Source organism: Sus scrofa, chromosome 12 (assembly GCF_000003025.6).
Source record: "Sus scrofa isolate TJ Tabasco breed Duroc chromosome 12, Sscrofa11.1, whole genome shotgun sequence".
Taxonomy (NCBI): domain Eukaryota; kingdom Metazoa; phylum Chordata; class Mammalia; order Artiodactyla; family Suidae; genus Sus; species Sus scrofa.
Genome location: NC_010454.4, coordinates 35,829,511 through 35,846,629, shown reverse-complemented (window position 1 = coordinate 35,846,629; position 17,119 = coordinate 35,829,511).

The following is a 17,119-nucleotide window of genomic DNA, read 5'->3' as shown; positions in this document are numbered from 1 at the left end:
TTAGTAAGGTAACCATGTTAAGATAAATGGTCAAATTCTTTGAAGATATTTTTTGCAGGATATTCAATAGTAGGTCCTTTTTCTGAGTCACAGCAGGTGCTATTAGCAAAAATGGCATTGCTCATCTGCTATTTTGAGGCATACCAGTTTGTCAAAACCTATACAAGAAAACCTTATTGTGTCTCTAATTTTATATTTTATGCCAGGAACTATGCTACGTGTGTGTGTGTGTGTGTGTGTGTGTGTGTGTATCTTACAGTGGGAATGACACATCAGAAAAACTTTTCACTGTAGGATTTCTCTGAAATTTTTCGTCTTTAAGCAACTCAGGATTTAAGGCCCCTGCCTTTTAACTTGACCTTTTAAAAACAGCATGAGGTTTAGAGGATTAAATTGCAGGTATCCTTAACATTGCCAGCTTTGCCTTTCTCTGAGAGTTCTTCAAAGTGGCATACCCAAATCATGAGAAGAATTATTTTGAAGTGGCATTGGAGGAGGAAAGTGTGATTCTTACATTGGTTCCAGTTAATGAGGAAATTGTTGAAGACCATCAAAAGGAACCAGGTGTTTCTTCAACTTCAGAAGTCAAGGTGGAGCTGCTGAGTACAAATGATGAAGTTCATCCTCCTGAAACCAATGAATAGTTCAAAGCTTGTCCCACATCTTGTCATAAAACAGTTTATCTTTTGCCAACCATTTTGCCTCCAATTAATAAAGTGAGTCAGGGAGTTCCTGTTGTGGCTCAGTGGTAACAAACCCAACTAGTATCCATAAGGATGCAGGTTCCATCCCTGGCCTCACTCAGTGGGTTAAGGATCTGGCAATACCAGATTGCTGTGGCTGTGGGGTGGACTGGCAGATGCAGCTCCAATTCGATCCCTAGCCTGGGAACTTCTGGGTGCCTCAGGTGTGGTCCTAAAAAAGCAAAAAAAAATGCAGTTGAGTCAGGACAATGTCGAACTGGTGCCAACAACTTGAGTACCGATGGCAAGAAAATAGAAGTATCTAAGACACATGCTTATCCTAAAAAAGATCAGTATATTCCTGAAACATCACAGAAGGCTAGATTGCAGTCAGGCTCAAAGAAACACAAGACAGGGACCAAGAGAGTAAGCGCTCAGAAAAGGAAGATGAGTGAGAGAAAAAGACTAACATGGTTGAAGTGGAAATGATAACTTAGGCATAGGTCAAGAACTGCTTGCTCCAAGAGGGAGTTCCCATAGTGGCTCAGCGGAAATGAACGTGACTAGTATCAATCCCTGACCAGGCTGAGTGGGTCAAGGATCCAGCATTGCCATGAGCTGTGGTATAGGTCACAGACGAGTCTCGGTTCTGACATTGCTGTGGCTATGGCTTAGGTGGGCAGCTGTAGCTCTCATTAGACCCCTAGTCTGGAAGCTTCCATATGCCGAGGGTACATGGCCCTAAAAAACAAATAATAATAATAATTGCTGCAAGAGCCCTTCACCTTGAGGCTGTGAATTCACCTCCTATTCCTACTTTTTTTTTTCTTTTTTTTTTTTTTAGGACTGCACCTGCATCCTCATGGATACTGGTTGGGTTCCTTAGCACTGACCCATAACAGGAACTTCCTGTCCCTACTTCTTTTTTTTTTTTTTTGTCTTTTGTCTTTTTGTCTTTTGTTGTTGTTGTTGCTATTTCTTGGGCCGCTCCCACGGCATATGGAGGTTCCCAGGCTAGGGGTCGAATCGGAGCTGTAGCCACCGGCCTACGCCAGAGCCACAGCAACGCGGGATCCGAGCCGCGTCTGCAACCTACACCACAGCTCACGGCCACGCCGGATCGTCAACCCACCGAGCAAGGGCAGGGACCGAACCCGCAACCTCATGGTTCCTGGTCGGATTCGTCAACCACTGCGCCACGACGGGAACTCCCTGTCCCTACTTCTATTGAGACCTTTCTGCCGCAAGCCTCTTGTGTTTGGTGGTGTGTGGTACATAGCAGACTATGCTTGGCAGACACAGAAGAAGTTGGGTTTGCCTGCAGTTCCATGCAGGTCAAGCCTGGGTGCCTGACTCCCTCCAGGAGGATGATCTCTCTCTTCATGTTTCTTGCCTGCGCTTTCCAAAATTCCCAGACCTAGAAGATAATATGTTGAACGTGCTAAGAGGAATGAGAAAATTATGAAAAAATTAATTGCCGTGAGGAAGAAAAAGAAACTCCTTTGAACACACCAACATCATTCCTTTTAGATGGGCCATGTCTTAATACAAAATCAGTGGTTACTAGAGAGGAAGGTGTTGGAGGTGGGTGGAGTGGGTGAAGGGGGGTAATTTATGGTAATAATTGTAAGTAGATTTTTCGTGGTCTGTTACTTTGTAGTGTACACCAATAGTGAATTACTATGTTGTAATCTGCAACAAATATGTTATAGACCATTTTTAAAACAACAACAACAGGGAGTTCCCGTCATGGCTCAGCGGTTAAGGAAGCAGACTAGGAACCATGAGGTTGTGGGTTTGATCCCTGGCCTCGTTCAGTGGGTTAAGGATCCGGTGTTGCTGTGAACTGTGGTGTAGGTTGCAGATACCAGCTTGGATCCCCCCTTGCTGTGGCTGTGGTGCAGGCTGGCAGCTACAGCTCTGACTCGACCCCTAGCCTGGGAACCTCCATGTACCATGGGTGTGGCCCTAAAAAGACCAAAAAAAAAAAAAAAAAAAACCACCAAAAACAAAAAACCAGGAAAACACTGTTTTTTTAGAATTCATCAGAGAAGCCATCTGGTCCTGGACTTTAAAAAATTTTTTTAAATTGTTGATTTGTGGTGTTCTGTCAATTTTTGCTGTGCAGTGGGATGACCCAATTGTGCATGTGTGTGCATTCTTTTTCTCATATTGTCTTCCATCATGTTCTATCGCTAGTGAGTGGATGGGACCTCGATACTTACCCATTGTAAATGTAATAGTTTGCATTCACTAGCCTCAGGCTCCCAATCCATCTCATTCCCTCCCCAACCCCTTGGCAACCACAGGTCTGCTCTCTCTGTCCATGGGTTTGTTTCTGGTATATGAATGGGTTCATTTGTGCCATATTTTGGATTCCACATATAGGTGATATCATATGGTGTGTGTCTTTCTCTTTCTGACTTACTTCACTTAGTATGAGAATCTTGGTCCTGGACTTTTGTTTGGGAAGTTTTTGATTACTGACTCAGTGTCTTTACTAGTAATTGGGGAGGGGGGGAAGAATATAGAGCCCACAAAAAAACACACACAAAAAAACAAACAAACCTGTGTGAGCTAGCTGCATTGCAAAAGACACAAAGATATTTCTCAATCAGTAAGAGATTAATTTTATTTTTAAATTTTCTTTATTTTTGTTTTTTAGGGCTGCACCCTTGGCATATGAAGGTTCCCAGGCTAGGGGTCCAATTGGAGCTACAGCTGCTGGCCTACGCCACAGCCATAGCAATGCCAGATCTGAGCCATGTCTGCGACCTACACCACAGCTCATGGCAATGCCAGATCCTTAACCCACTGAGCGAGACCAGGGATCAAACCTGAAACCTCATGGTTCCTAGTTGAATTTGTTTCTGCTGCGCCATAACAGGAACTCCAAGAGATTAATTTTAAAGCAGAACTTTAAACCTAACCCACAGTACCAAATAATTAAAGTTCAGATTTTAACGAAACCAAGAGGGATATACTTTAGCATTACCTAAGCAAGCTAAGTGGTTTTGCCATTTAAACAGCTTTATTTTTATTTTTTGTTTTTTAGGGCCGTACCCACAGCATATAGAAGTTCTCTGGCTAGGGGTCCAATCAGAGCTACAGCTGCTGGCCTAAACCACAGCCACAGCAACATGGGATCTGAGCCACGTCTTCCACCTACACCCCAGCTCACCACAATGCAAAATCCTTAGCCCACTGATCGAGGCCAGGGATCGAACCTGCATCCTCATGGATACCAGTTGGATTCGTTTCCGCTGTGCCACAGCAGGAACTCCCTAAACAGCAGCTTTAAATGGCCACTTATATGAATCCCAGTAGGTTTAGATAAAGAGCACATCAAAAGCCAGTAAGTGGCTCAGGTATCCATCAGCCATACCATGACCACTTTACTTTGGTCCTGGACAAGGCACTGTGTTGCGAGACATGTTTCCCTAATCTTCTTCCTTGATTGTTGAGAGACGTGTTTCTCTAATTTTCCTTGATTATCCTTTCCTCACGTGATCTCATTGAAGAGACACAACAAAAGCAGTGTGATTTCTGGAGGCAGCGCTCTTGGTTCCTGAGACCTTGAGTCCCCCAGGTTCCCACCTTTACTCTCTCTCTCTCTGTGTCTTGTTATGTTTTCCTTAACTTCCGTAGCACCCTTTCTTCAGCCCCATCCTGCTTAGCTGGCCTTGGCAAGTGGCGCCCAACATGTGGCAGGCAAACAGGCAGGCACGAGGAACGAAAGGCCGTGACTACAGTGGTATTTTGTGGAAGTGCTACGGAGCCCTGAGAAGAAGGGAGGAATTTTGCATGGCCATGCTAAAGACATCCTGCAGATAACTTCCCTTTCTCAGGTGTTTACAGGGTTAAATGGGAAATAAGGTAATTGCAGGAAATCATAATTCTTATATTTGTTTGTTAAGACAACTCCTTAAGGGGGGGATAAAAATAAGTGAAAATAAGCTTTTGGAATTTTTTTCTTTCTTTTTGCCTTTTCTAGGGCCGCTCCTGCGGCATATGGAGATTCCCAGGCTAGGGGTTGAATCGGAGCTGTAGCTGCCTGCCTATGCCAGAGCCACAGCAATGCGATATCTGAGCCCTGTTTGCGTGCGACCTACGCCACAGCTCACGGCCACGCCAGATCCTTAACCCACTGAGCAAGGGCAGGGATCGAACCCGCAACCTCATGGTTCCTAGTCAGATTCGTTAACCACTGAGCCACGACAGGAACTTCCCACTTCGAACTTTTTAAGACTATTGAGAAACACTGATTGGTTTCTTACCTTAGAAATGCTAGATTTAAAAATATGGGAAAACGGGAGTTCCTGTCGTGGCGCAGTGGTTAACGAATCCGACTGGGAACCATGAGGTTGCAGGTTCGATCCCTGCCCTTGCTCAGTGGGTTAACGATCCGGCATTGCCGTGAGCTGTGGTGTAGGTTGCAGACACGGCTCGGATCCTGCGTTGCTGTGGCTCTGGCGTAGGCCAGTGACTACAGCTCCGATTCGACCCCTAGCCTGGGAACCTCCATATGCCGTGGGAGCAGCCCAAAAAAATAGCAAAAAGACCAAAAAAATAAAAAAATAAAAAATAAAAATATGGGAAAACGTAGGAACGGAGCTTAGGACATTGCATGATAAGGGTGTTTCAATTCCTGTGTCTATTTGGAGTACCTGAAGCTTAATCAAATCAGTTTTAGAACCTCTACAGACTTCAGGGAAGTTAGAGGAGGAAGAAGAAGGGGAGTTTGCGCCTTTGTTGGAGGAACCTGAATGTGTAGTCCCTGAGCAAAATTATCATAGAGAATGTTTGGCTCCTGAGCCTTCAGCTCCAATTTTGGATACTGATATTCCTCATCTACCTCCTATTAGGAGTAAGGTGATGAGGACTCATCAAGCCTCTACTTCTAGGGTTGCAAAGGAAATGAGTGTTATCCCTGAATGCCATCTATTGTCTATTCAACAGGGAATTTTACAGGTTCAAAGGGAAGGCAACTTGGATGCCATACGTTTAGCTTTTCCAGTAACTGTCAGGGAGTGGGGACAGAGTCCTTTAAGGCCTCAAAGCTAGCTCAAGCAATGGCTAATTTAAAAGTAAAAGACAAATTTTTAGAAAAATATTTTAATTGTGGTAAGACAGGACGTACTAAAACATAATGTCGTGCTTCTCCACGAACCTGACCTTCCTTTCACGGAGTTTCGGCACCTTCTAGTTACCATGATAAACAGCCTAGGCTATGCCCAAGATGTAATAAAGGATATCACTGGGCTAGTCAGTGCCGGTCCATCTTTCATAAAGATGGAACCCCCTTGTCGGGAAACTCTCCTTGGGGCAAGCTTCCAGCCCCATCATTCAAGGAAGCGTTCCCTATTTAGGACAAAAGCCAAACTCTCAACTGATGTGAGATTCCGTGGGACTACACTCTGTACAAGCATTTAACATCACAGTAGATCTTCTTAGTTTACAGGATTTAATTCTACTTCCCAGTGAAACTCCCATTTCTATTACAACCAAATTAGAAAAGCCATCACCAACTGATACGGTAGGATTGATAATAGGAAGGGTAGGGCTAATGGAACAAGGAGTTCGAGTTCATACCGGTATATTGGATAATATAGGGGATGATAAAGGACAGGTGATGGTTTCCACTGCGATTCCTTGGGAAATTAAAGGGGATTGGATTGTTCAAATCTTTTTTTTTTTTTTGTCTTTTTTCCATTTCTTGGGCCGCTCCCGCGGCATATGGAGGTTCCCAGGCTAGGGGTCCAATTGGAGCCGTAGCCGCTGGCCTACGCCAGAGCCACAGCAACGCGGGATCCAAGCCGCGTCTGCAACCTACACCACAGCTCACGGCAACGCCGGATCGTTAACCCACTGAGCAAGGGCAGGGACCGAACCCGCAACCTCATGGTTCCTAGTCAGATTCATTAACCACTGCGCTACGACGGGAACTCCGGATTGCTCAAATCTTAATTCTAGAGTACAGAAGAAAACAGACAGGAATAATTTTAGACAGAAGGAATTTAATACCACAAGAGGGGCAGGAGTGTTCTTATCTGAAAAGGTCCTAGAGGAGTGACCCGCTTGTCAAGTTATCATAAATGGGAAATCTTTTAGAGGACTACTTGATACTGGGGCTGATGTTTCAGTCATTAGCCATTTACACTGGCCAGAGACCTGGCCTCTTGAGCCAGCTGATATTGAAGTCACTGGGTTAGGAAAAGCAGAGGGTCTCAAAAGGAGTGTCCAATGGCTTAATTGTGAAGGACTGGATCAACTCCCTATTAATCTATGGGGGAGAGATTTATTAAAAATGTTACAGAAACAGGGCTACAAACCTGTCGAATCTGAGATTAAAGTAGAAAAATCTGGTGTGGGACATCAGCCTTTTCATTAATGACCACTGCTTGTAAAAACCATTATACTTCTCCTGAACCTATCAAAAACCGGTTTGGGTTGAGCAGTGGCCTCTTAATAGCTTTAAACAATCTTGTAAGGGCCATATAGAAGAATCCTTTAGTCCTTGGAATTTGCCAGTGTTTGTTAGACAGAAAAAATCAGGAAGATGGAGGTTGTTAACAGATTTAAGAGGAGTAAATGCTGTAATTCAGCCTATGGGTGCCCTTCAACCAGGCTTCCCATCTCCTAGTATGATAACAGCCAACTGGCTGTTAATCATACTGGATTTAAAAGCCCCTAGAAAACGTTATCAATGGAAGGTCCTGCCTCGAGGTATGTTAAACAGCCCTACCTTGTGTCAGTATTATGTGGCTTCAGTTATTGAGCCAGTTCGACAACAATTTCCTAAATGCTATATTGTTCATTATATAGATGATATACTTTGTGCTGCACCCTCTCGGGAGCAGCTGATTGAGGTTTTTCAATGCTTGCAATCCTGTCTAAAAGGAGCAGGATTGATTATTGCTACCGAAAAGATTCAAATGAAAAGTCCATATCAATATTTGGGAACTGTGGTGGAACATACCACTGTTCACCCTCAAAAGGCATTCCCTTGACTAAGGCCTTGCTTTTACAAAATCTAAATGTTGTATTCCTGATAGTTCACAGAATGTCTCATTCCCTGCTAGATCTTCAACAGCAGGTTCATGAGCTGTCCTATTCAGCTCCAACTTTTGTAGCTGCTCTGTGGAACCAGCTGACCTCTTCCTCCTGGTGAGAATATTTATTCACCATATTCATTGTGATCTTGATCCTTTTGTTCAGACCCTGTGTAATTGTACCTCTTGCTTCATTACATCTTGACTACGCTATCAATGTTCAAATGTTAAGAGGTATTCGAGACAATTTATCAAAGCCCACTTGACGATTCTATGAGTGGAGACCTAACTGCTTTCCCTAACGAAGCCCCTTTTCAGCAGGAAGAAGTCAGAGCGGTTGTCACCTTTTTCTCCCCAGTTAGTCTCCAACTCAGGAATTAAGGCAGAATATTAACAGTATAGGAATATGGGCTTTGATGCATTTTTTTGGTGACTATTAAAGTTTGCAGATTAGGGGTCGCATTGCAACCCCAATTACTGTAAAGGTTGCAGTTGTTGCTCCGTGGACCGTCCTCTGCTACTACATCATGGTCCGGAAGTCTGCCTCCACGGCTGACATGGACACCTGGGAGGCTGTATAGCACCTTGAGAATCTTCTCATGGTCAGTTCTAGAGACTCCCTTCGCCATCATCAGAGCGTGCTAAGCCTTGCTCTGGCCATCCCTGGAAACTGGTCAGTCTAAGCACAGCTAAAGCCTGAAGAGTTCCACTTAAGACTTAACTTGAAACTCATGTTCTATCTACGGATGCATGAGGCGAGCGATTTAAGAAAAAAGTTGCAAGATTTATTTTTGTCCTCCAGCAAAAACAAAAAGGGGGAGATGTTGCGAGACATGTTTCCCTAATCTTCCTTGATTGTTGAGAGACATGTTTCTCTAATTTTCCTTGATTATCCTCCAATAGCCCCTCCTCACGTGATCTCATTGAAGAAACACAATAAAATTGGTGTGGTTTCTGGAGGCAGGGTTCTTGGTTCCTGAGACCTTGAGTTCCCTCGGGGCTCCCACCTTTACTCTTTCTCTGTGTCTTGTTATTTTTTTCCTTAAGTTCCATAGCACCTGTTCTTCAGCCCCATCCTGCTGAGATGGCCTCGGTAGCACTGATTATAGGCAAAGCTAACCCAAAAAGAATACTTAGAAAGCAACGAAAAATTTTTCATGGGTCTTTTTTCTTATTTTAGTATGAAACAGACCTGAACTTATATACTCATCACTCACTGCTCAGGCTTGTCCTAAACCTAATTTATACAGACAGTTTTTATAGTGTATCATGAATGGCGTAAGATCTGTATTGAATCTCTTCTGTGTCAAAAACGTTCTAAGTGAATAGTCAAGACTAGCTAGTCCTGTGGGAATACAATCTGGGATCTAGCATATTAAATAGGCCCCTCCCATGTTCTCAAAAGATTAAATCAGATCTCAGCAGAGGAATGAAGTAGCTCAGCATTACCTTAAAAAGTCATCTCAGGAAAGTTGGTTTAAATATAGTGATACACAGCACTAGGGACAGAACAGCCCAAAAGAGTTGTAACACTACTGATCAACAGAATCAGAATCACAAGGTCCCTTTCACATGTAAAAACAGTTAAAAGAAGCTTGAGAGGATCACAGAATGAAAGTGCCAGGAGGGAATGATTGTTATAGGCTTTTTTTTTCTAATTTCTAAGTACGTAGAACTGTCTCTTTTGACCTCCTGCAGTTATTACTGTCCCCAAAGCAAGGCATGACCCACAAACATTCTTCGCTCAGCAATCTTAAAATTCTGTCACACTCTGGGGATAGTTCTTCCAATAGCAATGCCATTAGGTAGCCTTGTTATGGTAGTAAACTCACACTCAAAATAGAAAATTAAGGATGTGGTAAACAAAGTTTTAGTTAACTCAATAATAGCCATGTCAAGGAAATACAATTTACTCGGTCAACAAACACTTCAGTATATACAACGAAAATTTTAAAATAAATGTTAAGGAGTTCCTGTCATGGCTTAGTGGTAGCAAATCTGACTAGCATCCCTGAGGGCTCAGGTTCAGTCCCTGGCCCTGCATTGCTGTGAGCTGTGGTGTTGGTTGCAGATGCAGCTTGAATCCTGTGTTGCTGTGGTGTAGGCCAGCAGCTGTAATTCCATTCAACCCCTAGCCTGGGAACTTCTGTATACCCCGGGTACTGCCCTGAAAGGACAAAATAATAATGATAAATAAAAGTTAAAATCTTTTGAAAAGCCTTAAAAATATTTTTATATGGGAAAGCAATTCTGAAACTTAAAGGCCTCAGGTTCATCACTGTGAACTTTCTGCATAGTGAAAAAAGTTCACACTTTTTTGTGAACTCCTGCAAATGAAGCCTGATCTGAATATGTGCCAATTGTAGGACACACTAGAAATGAGTTTTACAAATGCCTTATCTCACTCAATGTGTCATCACTGATAAAAGTGCATTATGTAAAAGAAGCTCAAAACCTTTTTTTCCCCTTGTTGTTCATAGTCTAAATAACTGAGTTTAATGTCCAGTCTACAATCCTGCAACTATTTTTCATTCCTTAACACTGTAGTAATGAAAAACACCTCATATTTACTAATTTAAGTTTTATTTTTCTTTTCTAAACCAGTCCTATTAGTACCAAAAGGCATGAAAAGGTCTTTTTAGTTTAGGCCACTCAACATATACAGCTAACCACTCAAATATAAAGCTTTCCACAGGGAGAGAATAAAAAGTAACCTAATAAAGATAGTCCTTTACTATCTCCATATTTGGGAACTATCAAACTAAGCCATCAGATCAGATGTAGAGATGAGATTATATGCCTCATTACTGCAGAGTCCTTAAAAATTCCATTTCTTAAAAGGGAACTAGGCAGAGCTTCCGTGTCTACCCACTTGCCTCTCTCACAACCGTCCTATCTTAATAAATCTATTTCTTGCCTATCAAAAAAAAAAAAAAAAGGTAACTAGATGGAGTAGCAAACTAGCACATGATAGCAGTCTTTAAATACTGCACCTATAAAAAGAAAACCTCAGTCCAAGCTGACTTTCTATCTGCAAGAATGAGTGGCCCTCAAATTTCTCCTTCATAGGACCTATTTATTGTTAACCCAACTTAACAGAATTGGAAACCTCAAAACCCTTCAAAAAAGCCCTTCTCAATATGACACTGATAATACCAGATCCACGTCCAATCTGAGGCCTACACTACAGCTCAGGGCAATGCCAGATCCCTAACTCACTGAGCGAGGCCAGAGATCTAAACCCCTCATCCTTACGGATACTAGTTGGGTTATTACCACTGAGCCAAGGGAACTCCTACTTAAGCTGTACCACATATACCACTTCTTTAAGTTTAAGCTATACCACCTATTTAATTTGAAAGCTAGGCTATCTTATGCTGTTGGCAATTACACCTAGAGTTAACACAACCATCATTTATAAATACCTACCAATTTATTTATAAATTTATAAATACCTACAAAAAGCACCCAACTGGGTACTAGGCTATATTCGGGGTTAGCCCACCTTATCTCCTCTGATTTAGCTAAGCACCAAGTAATATTAGGTTAACTACATGTCAGATTTTATCTAACAAGCAATATAATTCTTTTCTTTGAAAAATTTTCAATAGCCTCACAAGAATTTTGTATTACTCATGTTTTCAGGTTAAAGGAACAGCTAACAAATAATACAGAGTACTTTGAAAATCTTTGGGAGAATAATGATTACAAGTTAAGTTTTTTGGTTTCTGACATATTCAATCCTGTCAGCTCTGATATAAAGAAAATGTAAAAACCAAAAAAGCCGAGTTCCTGTTGTGGTGCAGCAGAAAAGAATCCAACTAGGAACCATGAGATTGTGGGTTCGATCCCTGGCCTTGCTCAGTGGGTTAAGGATCCAGCATTACCGTGAGCTGTGGTGTAGGTCACAGACACTGTGGCTGTGGCGTAGGCTGGCAGCTACAGCTCTGATTCAATCCCGTGCCTGGGAATCTTCATATGCCATGGGTTGTAAGCCTAAAAAGCAAAAAAACCAAAACAACAACAAAACCCCCAAAATAATCAGTATTTAATGACGTTATTTTCTTTAAAAAAATGAAGTAATTTGGAATTCCCGTCATGGCACAGTGGTTAACAAATCCAACTGGGAACCATGAGGTTGCGGGTTCAATCCCTGGCCTTGCTCAGTGGGTTAAGGATCTGGCATTGCCGTGAGCTGTGGTGTAGGTCACAGACGAGGCTCGGATCTGGCGTTGCTGTGGCTCTGGCATAGGGTGGTGGTTACAGCTCCGATTAGACCCCTAGTTCCCTAGCCTGGGAACTCCATGTGCTGCAGGTATGGCCCTAGAAAAGGCAAAAAGACAAAAAGACAAAAAAAAAAAAAAAAAAAAAAAAGGAAGCAATTTAAATTAGAATGAAAATTGCTTTTCTGGAATAAAGTAAAATACAATCAAAAGAAGAATATATCCTAACATGAAAGTTATATGAAATTCAAATTTCACTGTCCATAAAGTTTTATTGGAACACAGCCATATCTATCTGTTCATATATTATCTATGGTTGCTTTTATACTACAGCAGCATAATTATTCCAACAGAGACTGTATGGCTCAAAAACCTAAAATATTTACCATCTGACCTTACAAAATACCAATCAGTTAATTTCATTTCTTTTTTTTTTAGAGCCACACCTGCAGCATATGGAAGTTCCCAGGCCAGGGGTTGAATGGGAGCCTCAGCTGCCATCCTACACTAGTCCAATTTGTTAACACCGAGCCACAATGGGAACTCCAATTTCATTTACTATAAACAATTTAAAGTAAGGGAAAAGACCTGAATATCTAAATATGTACATTGACATAATAATGAGGCTTTTTTTTTTTGTCTATAGTTACGAGAATATTTTTGAGGGATTTTGAGGGACCGAAAGGCTACAGTAAGACAGGTACTTTAACTACATTGCTGTTAGGAATGTAAACTGGTTGATGTATTTTGCAGAGTAGGCAACAGAAATCTTAAGAATCACTTCTCACTGCTGTAAAGAATTCAACTAGGAGTTCCTGTCATGGCTCAGTGGTTAAGAAATCCGACTAGGAACCATGAGGTTGTGAGTGAATGGTCAATAAATAAAATACCGAATCTTACTAGTAATTTGGGAAATGCAATGGAAAATGTTACATGCCATTCTTTTTCTTTTATATTTTATTTACCTTTTTAGGGCTGCCCCCGCGGCATATGGAGGTTCCCAGTCTAGGTGTCAAATTGGAGCTTAGCTGCTGGCCTACACCAGTCACAGCAACATCAGGTCCGAGCCCCATCTGCAACCTATACCACAGCTCACAGCAATGGTGGATCCTTAACCCACTGAGCAAGGCCAAGGATCAAACCTTCATCCTCATGGATGCTAGTCAGATTTGTTTCTGAGGAGCCACGATGGGAACTCCACGTTTCTTTTTATACAATGACCATGTTTATTTGCTTACTTTTGCTTTTTAGGGCTGCACCTACAGCATATGGAGGTTTCCAGGATAGGGGCTGAGCTGCCAGCCTATGCCACAGCCACATCATCATGGGATCTTAGCCATATTGACCTACACCACAGTACATGGCAACACCATATCTTTAACCCACTGAGCAAGGCCAGGGATCAAATCCGCATACTCATGGATACTAGTTGGGTTCGTAACCCACCTGAGCCACAACAGGAACCCTTGCCCATTTTTCTATAACATTCGTTTTCATTTGTTTCTTTTCACTTTGTTTCATTTAGTAATCTGAAGGTGAATCTTTATTCTTTAAAGAACAAACTACTTCATAAACGATTACCTTTCCTCCAAGACTCCTTCCCCACCTTTTTAACTAGATCCAGTGTTCTTCTAATAATACTGCTCACAGACCTCTCAAAGGAAATCAATCCTTATCAACACCGTTGTTATAATTACCTTAAAGATGTAATGATCTCATTCCCCTCCAATAAATTCACACGTAGTACAAAGTAAGTCCAAATTCCATAGTTTGGCTTTCAAAGCCTTCCATAGTCTGTCCTCAACCAATATTTTTAACATATTACTTTCCTATATATACTCTATGCACCAATTAAAATAGACTACCACCCTCTCAAACATTCCCTGGGCTTTCTAATTCTGATTTATACTGTTCCTAGCACCCAAGTATTTGTTGGAAATTCTTCTTCAAAGAAGGTTCTCCCTTCCAATATAATACCAGTAAATAAATACAGCTGACCCTTAAACAATGAGGTGGTTAGTCAGGGGCATGCACCCTCCCAGCAGTTGAATATCCTCATATAACTTTATGGTCGGCTCTCCATAAGAGTGGTTCTGCATCCTCGGATTAAATCAATCACAGATCATGTAGTACTAAACTATGTATTCACTGTAAACAAAAACAAAAACCCAAACCAGGGCGTTTCTGTTGTGACTCAGCAGAAAGAAACCCAACTAGTATCCGTGAGGACAGGGGTTTGATCCCTGGCCTCGCTCAGTGGGTTAAGGATTGGCATCACCACGAGCTGTGGTGTAGGTCGCAGATGCGGCTTGGATACTCTGTTGCTCTGGCTGTGGTGTAGGCTGGCAGCTGCAGCTCCAATTTGACCCCTGGCCTAGGAACTTCCATATGCTGCACATTTGGCCCTAAAAAGAAAAAAAAAAAATCCAAAATCATTTATAACTGTGTACAACTGGACATGCACAGTTCAAACCCATGTTTTTCAAGGGTTAGTTGTATAGAAGAAAAAAAAAAAAAGCCACCATTTTGCAACCATAAGAATACAACTGGGAGTTCCCTGGTGGCCTAGCAGTTAATGACTTGGCATTGTTACTGCTGTGACTTGGGTTTGATCCCTGGCCCAGGAACTTCCGCATGCTATGGGAATAGCCAAAAATAAATAAATATATAAATAAATAAAACTAAATCAGGTATGAATCAGAGATTGGTAATAAATCCAGAGAGTAATCATTTATGAGGGACAGGCTATACCACATAATCCCAAAGTTCCCTCCTATACATTACTTATTAACTATAAGAGTAGATTGAAGAAATAAACCAAAAAACATCCTAACCAAGTAATCAAAATTGATATCACCAAAAAGGTGTAAATATCATGTACCTAAAGATCTGATGCCTTGGGAAAGTTACTCTATCATTGTGACTGCAATATTGCAGTCACAAATGCAAAACCACGAGGAAACAGAGAAATCCAAATTGAGGATCTTCTATAAAATAACCTGTATTATTTTAAAATGTCAAAAGTGTTATTTGAATATGTTAAATGTGAAAGACAACAAGTAAGTCTGGGCAAGAACATGGAGAAAGGGAATCCTTGTATACTTTTGGTGGCAATGTAAGGTGGTATAGTCACTATAGAAAATAATATGGAGATTCTTCAAAAAATTAAAAAATAGAACTACCACAGGATCTAGGAATTCCACTTCTGGGTATTTTACCAAAGAAAACAAAGATACTAATTTGAAAAGATATATGCACTCTTATGTTCATTGCAGTATTACTTATAATAGCCAAGATATGGAAGCAACCTAAGCATCCATTGATGGATGAATGGATAAAGATGTGGCATATATATTTACAATGGAAAATTAGCCATTAAAAAAAAAGAAGAATGAAGGAGTTCCCGTCATGGCACAGCAGAAAAGAATCTGACTAGGAACCATGAGGTTGCAGGTTTGATCCCTGGCCTTGCTCAGTGGGTTAAGGATCTGGCATTGCCATAAGCTGTGGTATAGGCTGCAGATGTGGCTTGGATCCCGAGTTGCTGCGGCTGTAGCATAGTCCGGCAGCTGTAGCTCCAATCAACCCCTAGCCTGGGAACCTCCATATACCATGGGTGTGGCCCTAAAAAGCAAAAAAACAAAAATAAATTTTTTAAAAGAATGAAATCTTGCCATTTGCAACAATGTGAATGGACCTAGAGGGTATTATGCTAAGTGAAATAATCAGAGAATGACAAATACCAAATGATTTCACTGATATATTAGATCTGAAAAACAAAACAGGGAATTCTCATTGCGGATCAGCGGTAACAAATCCAACTAGTATCCATGAGGACATGGGTCAAAACCCTGGCCTCGCTATGAGCTGTGCTATAGGTTGAAGGTGCAGCTCATGTCTGTTATTGCTATGGCTGTGGCGTAGGCTGGCAGCTAGAGCTCTGATTTGACCTCTAGCCTGGGAACTTCCATGTGGCTTGCGTGCAGCCCCCAAAAGACAAACAAAACAAAACAAACAAGAGTTCCTGTTGTGGCACAGTGAAAATGAATCCAGCTAGTATCCATGAAGATACAGGTTTGAGTCCTGGCCTCACTCAGTGGGTTAAGGATCCGGTGTTACCATGAGCTGTGGCCTAGGTTGCAGATGCAGCTCAGATCTGGCATTGCTGTGGCTGTGGTGTAGGCCGGCAGCTGTAGCTCCAATTTGACCCCTCACCTGGGAGCTTCCATATGCCTTGGGTGGGGCCCTAAAAAGCAAAAAAGTAAATAAATAAATAAACATAACAAAACAGAAACAGAGTCATAAATACAGAGAATAAACAGGTCATTGTCAGACGGGGAGAAGTGGGGTGATAAGTGAAACAGATGAGGGAGATAAAAGAGGTGCAAACTTCAGGAAGTTCCCATCGTGGCACAGTGGTTAACGAATCCGACGAGGAACCATGAGGCTGCGGGTTCGGTCCCTGCCCTTGCTCAGTAGGTTAATGATCTGGCGTTGCTGTGACCTGTGGTGTAGGTTGCAGACGCGGCTCGGATCCCGCGTTGTTGTGACTCTGGCGTAGGCCAGCGGCTTCAGCTCCGATTAGATCCCTAGCCTGGGAACTTCCATATGCCATGGGAGTGGCCCAAGAAATGGCAAAAAGACAAAAAATAAATAAATAAATAAATAAATAAATAAATAAATAAATAAAATAAAACCTATTAAAAAAAAAAAGAGGTGCAATCTTCAGTTATAAAATAAGTAAGTCACAGGGAAGAAATGTACAGCATAAGAATAGAGTCAGTAACACTGTAGTTATCTATGTATAGTGACAGAAGGTAAATAAATTTATTGTGATGAACATTCTGTAATGTATAGAAATATCAAATCACTATGTTGTGCACCTGGAAATAACATAGTGTTGTAGGTAAATTATACTTGATTTTTTATTATTTTTTAAATTGAAGTATAGGTCATTTTACAGTTTCAGGTGTACAGCAGAGATTGAGTTATATATATTCTTTTTCAGATTCTTTTCCATCATAGGTTATTATAAGATATTGAATATAGTCTCTGCACTATACAGTAGGTCCTTGTTTTATAAATTCCCTATACTCCAATTTAAAAAAATTTTAAATGTAAAATGCAAAGAAAGACGAAGGACCTTTTCCATATTAAAGGA